The following is a 13,220-nucleotide window of genomic DNA, read 5'->3' as shown; positions in this document are numbered from 1 at the left end:
ATTAAGTCAGAATCTCTGGGTTCTGAGAGTGTGCACCAGCATTCTCACAAAGCCCCCAGATGATCTTATGCACATTGAGGGAGGGAACCCTGCTACGTGCAGTGAAGCTGGAGATGAGCATTTCCTGCCTTCCACAACGGGGGGCTTGAATGAAAGTCAAGATTCCTTCTTTTGTGTGTGTATTAATCAACTGTTTATTTTACTTACTTATTTTTTATTATGTTATGTTAGTCACCATACAGTAAGTACATCATTAGTTTTGATGTAGTGTTCTATGATTCATTGTTTGCATATAACATTTCCTTCTCCAGGGTCTTGGTCTTCACTTTGTTTCATTTTTGTTAGGTTGAAAATGGCACATATCATTTTGGCTACATAAATATACAACATCTCCTGTCTTCTAGTACATACCATGTCATCAGAGCAGTGTTGGTTCCAAATATGATTGAATGGGCACAGCCTTTTGCCTGGAGTTTGAAAACTGTAGTTTAAGGAATGGTTTTGGCCATTTGGTTCTTATTCATTTTTTCTGACTTTTGCTTTTTCTTCGTTTTTATTTCCTCTCAGCCTCTCTGTCTCCATGCCTCTCTCTTTCCCTCATTCCCATTCCTCTTCCCTGCTAACATATATTTATTGAGAACCTACTATGTACTTGATGGATACTTTTCTGGATGCCATGAGATTTGTTTTGGTTTTCCTCTGCATTGTCCTAAAATTTTTCAATTATTTTCCAACATTGAAAAATAGGGAGATTTCACCAGATCATTAGATAGAGACACTGGACATTTCCATGTGGTGACAGTCAGGTATGGCTTAGTACAAGGGTCCCTTTACATTGGTGGGGTGGGAGGGGGCCAGGCCCTTCCTGCTGAACTATAATCTCACCACTTCCAAACATCTTGTAACACTCGTATGTCTCTCATGTAACTGAGAGTTTTCACACTGTAGGCATTTGAGCTATGATCTCCTACTGGATCCAATGTTTTAGAAAAATATTCCATAATCTACACCTTTCCTCTCACACCTGCCGCTAAGTATTAAATTCTCACATGAAAACAAAATATTCTGACCACAGCTATATCAGAGGTCTGCAACCTATGGGTCATAAACCGAATCTAGCCTTTGTATATAACTTCATAAATAAATTATAACAGAATACAGCCCTGTCCATTTGTTTATGTATTGTCTATGTTTTCTTTCAAATGGTGATGGCAGAGTTCAGTAGTTGCCTGCAAAGTCTGGAACAATTACTGTTTGACCCTCTACAGAAAAAAAGTTTGCTAGCTCATGATTTAGCTACTTGGTATAAGAAACTTGTATATCTAGACATCTGTTAAAACCAGACTGATTTCATTTTTAGCTTTTCATTCAGAGGTTTCATATTATTGTGGCATCTGCTTACTTCCACGTAGCCCACTAAGCAACTTGGAGGGCCCTGACTTTCTATTAGAACATAGCAATTTGAGTAACATAGAACAAACATGGAGAGATGTTACTAGCATCTGTGGTTGTTCTTTCACTGAAAAACTTTGCTTTCAAATTAATTTGAGTCACAGTCACTTGTTTTTCAGTCAACTGTTGAAAGAGTCATTAAGAAAATTTTATTTCATCTTATTATCTAGGAGAACAAAATCATTGCCTGACTTTTCAGCAAATTCCCACTTACTCCCAACCTGTGATGGAGGAAAACACTACTGGTTGGGTATCTTTAGACCATTTTAAACACTACAATTGTAGCTAATTTACTTGACACATGTTTAAGATACTATGCTTATGTTAGGTCTCCAGTCAGCAGGAAAATGATCCAGTTTACTGGGTGAGAGCACAGTGCTTGACATTAGCAAGATACCTATCACAGGACTTCATCTTTTCCCAGGAAAAGCTAGTACAACCTGAAATTCTTTTTTTTTTTAAGTTTATTCTTTTAACTCCAGCTTCTCCCTACCCCTGCTTGACCAAGAAAGACTTGTTAAAATAAGATCCGTTCTCTACAAAGTGCTTATGTGCCAATACTTTGTCAATCTTCCTCCATCCTGGGAAATGGACTTTCTGATGTACCTCCTGGACTGTGATTCTCATCAAGAAAAAATATAACATGCTATCATCTACCATGTTGGCCCATAGCATGAAAATGTTCTGTGGGAAGAGATAACTGTTGGTTTAATCACACATTTGTGTTTTCAAGTATCTTAGAAGGTGTCTAAGATTATTCTCAAGACTGTGATGGGAATAATCCTAACAAGGATAATATGGTCAGCTTTATTAAGATATGTGCTAAGAGCCCTGAAATCAGATCTGATATATCATCATAGCTCTACCATCAAGAAGCCCTGGTGACCTTAGCAGAATTTCATTTACTTGGGCTGTGTGTCTACTATTCATAACCAACATGGTTACCACCAGGTGCTGTCTGAGAGCCCACCCCCAACATTACTATGACTGTGGACGAGTCCAAGTGAGAGAAATGAGAGAAAGAGTGGACCACTTTGTAAAGCACTCTACAAAGGGAAGGAGCTCTTAATCTGCTGCTCCGGAAGCTCTTGGAATTCCTACTGAAACTCCTTTCTGGTTTGCCTTTACAAGTCCCTAAAAAGACATCAGTAAGTTTCAAATGGCCGAAGAGGGGGCAATTTGAGCTTCAGTAAGGATAATACATGCAAAGAATTAAAACACATCAAATATTTGACTTCCACAAAGTCATAATGATACCAAAAAATGCACTGGTCACTTTGGAGGATGCTGGCAAAACATCTCAATATTTTGAAAGCTGACAAACAAAGAGAATCAACCATTTATCATGCCTTCTTACGAAATCTGTACCTCTAGATAATGATGAGGAAAAATTCCTTTTTAGACAAGTATTCTAGTTAATAAAGAAGGAATAATAGAATGAAAAATATCACTATTTGTAACTGCTAAGAAATTAATGAATGAGTAGTGATCATCAATAACTAGTAATCAATCATTGATGATCAATGACATCACAAAAAGAGGCAACCAGACATTATGTGCCTCCTGATGAAAGTAGACATCTTTGCTGAAGAAGTCTTACCTGAACAAAGAACGAATAAAAAAATACAATGTGAATCTGATCCAGCCTCTTGATGTAATTACTAACTTATAGGAAATTCAAGGGACATGATCATTTTAAACAATACTATGGAGATGTAGTCCACAAAGTGAAGAAGATTTGGGAAGATTCTACAGGACAGAGGCAATCCACGGTTTCAAATTTCTTTTTGGGAAAAAAAAAAGCGAGACAGAAGGAAAACCTGCAAGACTTAGGAAAGATATCAATCTGTTGTTGTTTATGGAACTCACATCCATATTTGGATCCTGAGTCAAGCAATTTACTAAAAAATTATAAGACAGTCAGGAGAGCACAGGTAGCACTGATTTGGTATTTGGTGATATTAATGATTCATTGTTAATTTTTTATTAGTTTTGATAATCCTATTGTGATTATGTTTTTTTAAAAGATGCCTTATCTTTTACGGTCTGATATATTTATGGATGAGATGATATGAGTTGCTTCAAAATAATCTGGGGTGGGGGGTGTTGGTGGGCATGGGGCTAAAATAAAAGGATGGGCTATGTACTAGTATTTGTTCAAGCTAGGTTATGGGCAAACAAGTTTTCACTATACTGTTCTATCTACTTTTGCTTATGCTTGAAATTTTCTATAATAAAAAGTTAAAAAACAAAAAAAAAATTGCTCCAGCATGCAACAAGTAATGGACCTCCACATCCTCATGCATGTTCAGGGACTGTGACCTTAGAGCTGGCAGCTCTCAGGGCAGAAAGAATGGGAGGAGGGCCTCAAAGACTCACTTTGCTATCAAATGCTTAAATTAGGTTTTGAGTTGCTAATGCCGAAACCCGTAGAACTTCAAAGCCCCCTCTGTAAAAAAAGTGTCTTACACTTACACATGTCTCAAATTTCTCTGAAATCTGTTAAATATCTCAGAAGTTATACAACCAACAATGACCACTGTTTCCTTTCTCATTAGAAGGCGATCTCCAACAGACTTTTAGCCTGACTTGAGTTTTTCTAAAAATATGTTGGATCTAACCTAAACCTATTATGCTTCTTAGATACAACCTTGAATAAATGTGAACATAAAGCTAGATTTCACTTTATTCAAGGAGATAATTAATTTTATGTTCAGATTAAAATATTTGACAAAAAGAGTTTTTATTTCCAGCGGTAGAATTTGCCGAGTTCATGTTAGGAGGTCAAATGGAATGATCCTAAAAAATACAAGATATGTCTCTAATCCTACTCTGGGATTTCAAAATCCTCTTTGGCATTTAGGACATTTTTGAATAAAATGCCTTCATTTCTCATCTCTTTGAGACTACAGTCAATGTGTGAGCTGAATAATTATTTCATCAAAAATCCCACCTCATAAGAGGCAATGTTTCATGGGAGTCTGCAGAAAGCATACTCCCAGCGATATCAGCCAGTGACCAGCAGCCTGGGTAGTATTTTTGAGAAAGTCTGGGTTGCACTGCCACCTTTTCTATGTTACCCTGAGGGCATATTTCATTTTGAAAAAGACTATAAATAAAAATAAAGTATTTTGAGAATTTTTGACTCTCCTCAAAATCATTAGAAACATCCTTGTGTGTACCAAAACTTGGTTTAGGAATCACCGACTTAGATCCCGGTTTTAAGCCTCTAGCAGTTGGAAGGGGCCAATTCAAGAATAGAAAAACTGAAAAGATTCTTGGCTGCTTTTTGTGAAGCCAGCCGCCCATGATGCTGCTTCACCCCTGCAAGCAGTCAGCTACTCAGTTGCACAGTTGAAGCCCTTCCCATGCCTTGAGGCTCTTTTAACTGCTGTGTTAAATGGAGAAAAACAAGCAAGAATAAAAAAATCTTTAAGAAACATGAAAAAAATCCTTAATAGCTTGGAAGCTTTTTTTGTTTGTTTTGTTTTGTTTTTGCTTTTCACCCTCTACCTCAAAGCACCACAGAACTATACAGTTGTTAGACTCCTTCTAAGAAACATATCATTACTGAGTCTTAAGAGATGCTGCAAATTCTGAGAAATACCGCACATCTGAATAATTTGTATTTAGGAAAAAATCCAAATAGAAACCTGCACACATTTCCCGGGTCACTGGACAGGAGTATATTCTGCCCTGCTATCTTAAAAGTTGGGTGGAATAGGAAGGAGAAGCAGGTGAAAGGACCAACAGATGCAGCTTGAACAGGCATTGAAGGGGTCTCTAAGTGGCGGTAAGTGCTACCAGTCAGATGGAAACCCGGCAAAGCGTGGTGCCAAGTATTTATACGTCATAATTATTTTTGCATGCTTTTACGACTGTCATTCTCAACAAGAGCAATACCTTACCCTCACGGGCCATGTGGAAATTTGTGCAGTGATTTCTTGATTGCTATAGGGGTTGTGGGCTGCTACTCCTATGTGGTGAGCAGGGACAGACCCTAGATGCCTGACATGCATGAGATGTTTCTGCTCAAGGCAGAATTATTAATATCGCAGTGAACATTAGCGTAAGTGAAAGTTCTGTTTTAAGTGATCTGAGCCTGGAAGTGAAGTCAGATAGAAAAAGAGAAATTTTTGCATGCTTTTGAAACCTGAGGCATAATTAACATTCCATAAAATTCACCATTTTAAAGATTTTTTAAAAATTTACTTATTTATTTTGAGAGAGAGAGAGAGAGAGAGAGAGAAAGCACAAGCAGGGGGAGTGGCAGAGGGAGAGGGAGAAGCAGGTCTCCACTGAGCAGGGAGCCCAATGTGGGGCTCGATCCCAGGACCCCTGGATCACGACCTGAGCCAAAGGCAAGATGCTTAATTGACTGAGTCACTCAGGAGCCCCAAAATTCACCCTTTTAAAGCAGTGTACAAGTCAATGGTTTTTAGTATATTCAAAAGGTTGTGTATCTAGACAGCAGCTACACTTGTGGTGATTGGAGCATAATATTTAGAGATGTTGAATCACTATGTTGTATACCTGAAACTAATGTAACATTGTGTGTCCACTATGCTAAAAAAAAAGGAAGAAAAGAGAAAGGTTGTGCATTGCCACTATCTAGTTCCAGACAATTTTCATCAGCCCCAAACAACCAACTAGCCATCACTCTCCCCTCCCCCTTCCCTCCAGCCCCTGGAAACCAACCAACCTCCTTTCTGTCTCTAGAGACTTATCTATTCCGGACATTTCATATAAATAGAATCATAGGATACATGACCTTTGGTGTCTGGTTTCTTTGATTTAGCACAGTGTTTTCAAAGTTCACCCATGTTGGAGCATGTATCAGCACTGCATTCCTTTTTATGGTTCAATGATATTCTGTTGTATAGATGAGACACATTTTGTTTTATCCCTTCATCAAGTGATGGACATCTGTGTGGGCATGATTTTGATATACACTAAAATTACTCAGGAGTGTAACTGACATGTACATGGGGAAAGATTGTCCTGGTTTGTTCTGAACTTGACCAAGAATTAATTACCATTTTAGAAAAATCATATTAGCAATAGGAACATGGATTATGGATTTGAGTCAGCAATAAACCCATTTGTTTCAGTTTTTATTTACAGATGTCACATTCTTGGCTTTGTGTAAATACACCTTTTCTATTATTTCATCTGTATTTTAAAATATTTGTACACACACACTTTTGCTTAGTCTATAATTTAAAATATAATACATCGACAGTATCTGAAAAATTTTACTTCTCTTAAATCCAAATTTAGTCATTATAAATGTGTTCAAATCTTTAGTATTTCATTATGTCTTCTAACATTATGTGCCAGAGCACTTACAGATTAAAATAAATATTATTTTGTTATAAGTCAATTTTCTTGTAGTTCTCTTTTATATTATACTTGTGAATTACATTAATTTTTTGGAATTACATGTGTAGGGAAGTTATATTATCCGTGAATTTCATTTCAGGAGGCTTAGATGATGTGCGAAGGGGGCATTGGATCTTTCAGGGTTGACAATCATCGTATTAGGGCAGGATTATAAAGAGATTATTTTGTTGGGTGATGTCCCTCTGGCATACACCCCACATTTCTTTGATGGCATTTGCATGCATGCAGCATCATTCAGCACTTTGGGGTATTTGGGGTTGTTGGACTCTGGGTAAATGTACCACAATGAAAAATTAATTAACAATGGATGTGGCACCTCTGAGTTAACACTGACCTTTCCCATTTAGCAATTTTCTCCCAAAATAAAACTTCCTCCCAGAGCAAAGGAATATCTGATGTTCTTTTATTTAGACATTTCTGGGAAGAGTGCTGAGATCATCAGTGGCACGTTAGAATGGGAAAGTGAAATAGAGTTGAGAGATTTTTGTCCAGATAAATTTTCATGTATTGAATATCCCACTACTCATGTGTGTTATTGCCTCTGAAATTATGGTATATAATTAGATGATAACTATAATCTGCCAAACCATTGTAAAGGTAGTGGAGACATCCCTAGCTAAAATATTGAGTGACTTGCTCAGTTTTACATCTTTGCACCAATTCCTGCCTTCAACCATTTTGGGTTTTGGCGGATTTGTTTTTGGTCTGCTTCCCCACTATCAAACTTCTGCCTGGTTCATCCGTGCAGTTGAGGTTATACCTGACTGAACTTTTGGCCCAGCTCCCTAACAAAGGGTTGCTGGTTTCTTAGAAAATTCCTCTGTCTCCAAGTCATTTCCATCATCATCTCATCATTGCTGTAACTGGCTGGTTAGCAATGGAATGGACTTGCTTGCTAACCGACTTGCGTTGAAGAAAATGATGCCTATGAAACTGGGAAGGAGGATCTGTTTTTGCTGGTGAGCAATTTTGCTGGTGAGCTTTGGGGGTAGTTAAGGGACATCTGTACATCCAAACCAAGCGACCTGGATACAGGCAGTGTGAGTTGTTCTTGAGAACTTAAGAATTTCTTGCATCATAAGAATCTGATATTACCAACGATCTCTAATTCTATTTTCACTCTACTGATAAGAAAGCAGACTCAGATTGTCACAAATTCTGAGAAGTATAAGATTGTTTAGGCATGAATCCTCCCACAGAACTCCCAAGAGTTCTCATCTGTTTGAACACCCTTCACAACAAGCAAATCACCACTTACTGTGAAAAACCTGTTGGGTAAATTGTTCTTATTTTAACTGAAATATATTTAGTTATATATCCACACACTCTGGGGTGCCTGGGTGGCTCAGTCAGTTAAGCGTCTGACTTTGGCTCAGGTCATGATCTCAAGGTCCTGGGATCAGCCCTGCTCGGCAGGGAGTCCGATTATCCTTCTCCCTCTGCCCTTCCCCCCAACTCATGCGTGTTCTCTCTCTCAAATAAATAAATCAATAAAATCTTTTAAAAAAATAAATTCCACGCACTCTTTAGAAACAATTTTATCCCTTTTCTAAATGACAGAACTTCCAATATTTAAATACACCTTTCATTCTTGATCTGCTTATTCTTTCTCACAAATCGAAACAGCATGTCCTTCAACTGTTTCTAACCATCAGAACTGCTTTCCTCTGCCTGCCTATTTGCTTGAACTTGATTTAACCATCCTACATTCTCAATGACCACTTCGACTGCGGACCATCTGCAAGATCGGCCTGCATGCTGTGTCAATACCCTCTTCCATGTGGTTCATAATAAAACAAGGCACAGGACTCAGCCGGGACAGAACTCACTTTTCTGCTACTAGGAATGTTTCTCCAGGATACAATCATTCCATGAGTTAGAAACATTTGAATATGGCTATTCCTTGTGGTTATGAGCCCACGTGAACTTCTCCTATCATCCAGCCTTTTCCATAATAGACTAAGATTCAGCAAACTTTATAAAGGGCCCACTAGTAAATATTTTAGACTTTCTGATCCATAAGATCTCTGCTGCAGCAACTATTCAACTGCTGTTGGAGCGCAAGCGCAGCTATCGCCAATATGTAAATGTGGCTGTGTTACAATAAAACTTTATTTACAAAAACAGACAGTGGGACAGATTTACTCTAAGGGCCATAATTTGCCAATTCTTGGCCAAGAACTCATACCTTGCTGATGTCTGGACATACTATGTTCATCAATGTCTTAAAATCTTTCAGACTAGTTAAAGGAAACAGGCCAGTGAAAAAGGTGCCTGGCATGACTTTTTTCCTGGTGAATGCAAGTTGGCTCCTGGTGATCACTGCTTGCTTAATTATTCACAGAAATCCCTTAAATCATCTACTGCAGAATCTTGCCCTGGGCTAGCCTCCGGGTCACTGGTCTAAACTTTTAAGAATTCACTTCTTCTATTCAACAATTGTAGCTATACTTAACCAATACTAGACTTCGGGTGCCTCTCTCAGATACCTCAAAATTCCCTGTCAGTAGTGTGGTCATTTTTTGATAGTTTGGTGATTTGAAAGCTTTGTGATTTCTTTCACAGAGGTGGTAAGGTGCTGGCGCCAGCTCTCATTGGCTGTGGGAGTCAATGGTGCACCTCTCCTCCCTACTTCACATTGGTAGCTTGAGATCAGCTGTGATGGGAGTATTTACACTAACGAAATCAATAAATTGTACAAAGCAGAGCTATCTCCCTCCCCTGATCACTGCTTGAACCACTTGAACCACTGAGGAGAGCTAGAGACTATCTCGAGTTTCCTTCTTTCTGAGCAATATTCCTTTCAGATGTTTTAGGCAAGAGATAGTTTTTATTAACATAGGAAAAAGAAAAGAGAAATAAAATAGTTGCTTGAGAAAACCCTGAATTCTATCACCTATTCATTCCTGGCTTTAGGCAGATTTATCCTACTTGCTTTGAACATAGATGCTTTTTAGGATGATCTTACTATTTCTGGAAGTCAGTTTTAGTCTTTAATTCCTTTAGCCTTCGTAATGATATTGTTAGAGGTCTCTGTCATTCTTATACAGTCTTTCCTGATTATGTGACTTTCCTAGATCTTTCACTTATGCCCTTTAAATTTCCACACTGGTCCTTTAGGCCACCATTTTCTCCTATTGGGATGATTTGGTGTTGTCTACACAGAATGTCATTTCTGAGAACCGCTTTAAGAGTGTTAATGATTCCCTAAATGAGGACTAGAGATTAGGGTTCTTCACTACATTTTCTAGAATGCCATACTAGTTTTACCGTTTGGTGAAAGAAAATACTAGGATTAGAGACAAATTTGAAATTTTCTCATTAGTAATTCAATTTAAACTTTGCTCATTGACAATGAGGTAGGTCAAATCAGAAGGGACTAAAAGCTTTCTCATTATGCCTTACTTTTATGAGATGTGGCACAGCCTTACTCTTAGCTCATCAAGACGGCCTTGGATAACTAAGCCTATGAAATGGAATTTGTGGATATAGTTGAGACCTGAATGTAAGCTCCCAGCTTCTCCATAAAAGGAAAAGCAGAATTCACTGATCTGTGCCCAGGTTTTGACAGGAAAGTGTTCCATCTATGTTTACTAAATAGTATAAAAACCTCCTTACTGGCCCTTCAGTTCCACTCGTATGCCCTTCCCATTGATTTCATCTTTTGGAATAGAGTAGTCACCTTAACATTGCCTTCGGTGGGTCTCTCCATAGGAAGGCCCTGAGACAGAGATTTCAATGCAAGTAGTTTATTTGAGAGATAAATCTAGGCAGCACGGGTAAGGAAATGAGGACGTGAGACAGGAATGAAGGGAACCCAATAAAATGTGTGTTTATGAGCAGGTTTTGGGCAGCTGGGCCTCGATCCCACTTGGAATCTCTCAGAGACTAGAACTGTGTTGTCCAATAAGGTAGCCCCTAGCCACATGTGGCTATCTATTAAGTCAATAAAATTAAATAAAAATAAAAATCATTTCCTTTGTCACAGGTGACACATTTCAAGTGCTCAATAGCCAGAGGTAGCTAGTGGCTACCATATTGGACAGCTCAGATAAAGAACATTTTCACACTATAGAAAGTTCTACTCGACAGTCATGATATAGATGCTTCAACATGCTTCAGAGTTGTCCCACCTGGGAATGAGGAGGCTGGGAAATTTGTACATCAAGTTCCCTCTGCCGGTGGTTGATGCTTGCTCTCCCAATTCCCTGAGATGTACATGTATAGGACCAAAGGGAAGGATCCAGATGGACACCAATAGTGTCTGGTGTAAGTACTCTGTGTCACTCCTTGGTTAAAAACCTTTTTTCATCTCTTCCTGCCACAATTTAGATACTACTCAAACTCTTTGTGTAGCCCCATGATCTGACTCCAAGTTTACTTCCCCAAACTCATGCCACTTTACTCTAACTACACTGCTTTGACAACAAACTAAGAGAGACTTTCTCTCAGGCTTACAAACACATACAAGTGCCCCTTGGCTAAGGCCTTGGCGTATGCTAATCTGACCATCTGCAACACCCACCCTGCTCACCCTCACTCCCCATTTGGCTCTCTGCATGGCTGTTTCCTGCTACCCTCTAGTTCTTAGACTAAATTCCACCTCCTCCAAGAGACACTCCCCACTTATCCTTCCACAAGCTCATGTTTCTCTCCCATTATTTACTTTTGTGGCTCCTTTTGTATTTCTTTTATCATGATTTATAATTACTTATTCACTGGTTTTGTCTGTTTCCCCTAGAATAATGTAAAATCTGAAATTATCTTCAGGATCTACTACTGTGCCTGACATGTAGTAACTACTCAACAGGTACTTGGTAATTGAATGAATGAGTGAATGAACAAATGAATGACAGCAGTATCTACCAGTGTGGTAGCTATAAGAGTGGACAACGAAAGGTCATACTTCTGTCATAACAAGAGTCACAGAAGAATCTGCTAGGATAATAGGCTGAATGACAAGAGGCTGGATGTGGGAAAAGAGTAGCCAGGTAATGACACTGTGTGCAGTTGCTGAAAATTGTCTTACACAGCAGATAGATCAGGTCATCAGTGATTCAAGTTCTGGATGAACATTCTGGATACCAGCAAGGTGCCTTCTCCAACATGCAATTACTTGCTTGTGCCAACACCAATGCTTGAATGTAAGTTATACTGGCTTAAAAACATTAGCAGTGGTAATGGCAAATGGCAAATCCTACAAAGCTGAGCAAGATCAGTCTAGTCCTAGAGCTTTCTAGAAAGAGAATATGAAATCATATTTTGGCTGTTAGTTACCTAAGTTTGATTTTTTTGTTGTTGTTGTTTTTCTTTGAGTGGGGCTAGCGTTGACACAGGGAGCATCTAGGTGACACACAATCGTAGGAATCTGAGAAGAAGAGCACAACAACCATAGCTTACTTGCTGCTTTCCATTTATAAAATATTTCCATTTTCTCTATTTCCCTCATCCTCCCATAACCTTTAAACTTTGTGCATGATCTCCATTTTATAGACATGAAAACGCAGAGGGTATAGGCTTTTCTCGGTTATAAGTGGAGAACAAGGGCTTGAATCTTTGGCGGGGGGGCTTTTCTGGCTTACAGTCTTAGGGTTCTTTTCAATGGATACAATGTGAAAGAGAGAAGAGATGTGTCAGTGCGGTGGTGAATGGCAGGGATGGGGGAGGGGTGAGAAACTTTGAGAGCTTCTAAATCTGGAGGAGGATCCAGATCAGGGGACAAAGAAATCAAGAATCTGCATGTATGGGAGGGTATGTGTGGAACATGGAAGCAGAGAGGAGGCCATTCTGATCAGACAGCCAGTTCGTAACATTCTTTAAACTAAATGTACAAGCTTCTCACTTCTCTTAGCACCAACTGGTGGGTTCTGCTGACTTTATATGCCCTCTTCCAGTCCCTAAATTTTGCTCCCACACCAGCTTGTGACCCCCAGGTTGGAATTTACAGAACTTCAATCAATTAACTCCATTCTAGCCAGTGGTTGATCCCTTTTTGCAACTGTGGCAAGTGTCCCCAATCGAGGACAATTGAGGTCTGTTGCTGCACCCCACAGTATTCTCAGTGGAAAAGTAAGACAATCTGCAGGTTAAGTGCAATGAACTTCAAATAAGCTCTGACTCCATTGCTTTTTCTACCACCGGAGGATGGGCACAAGGATGCAAATCCATGAGAATAATGTAATTTTAGGCCAGACTTGTAAACTAGTATTTCATGGACAGAACAGAGTCCTTTTCTTTTAATGAAAATTCAATGGGTTGGAGAATTCATACAAGCCTCTAAGTTTCTGGATTTTCCCAAAACAACAACAAGAATAACAACAACAACAAAACAGAAGAACTGGGCCACCCTGGCTCCCTAAGTCTGG

The sequence above is a fragment of the Zalophus californianus genome, chromosome 1 (genome assembly GCF_009762305.2).
Source record: "Zalophus californianus isolate mZalCal1 chromosome 1, mZalCal1.pri.v2, whole genome shotgun sequence".
Lineage (NCBI taxonomy): Eukaryota > Metazoa > Chordata > Mammalia > Carnivora > Otariidae > Zalophus > Zalophus californianus.
Note: the sequence above shows the minus strand (reverse complement) of the source record.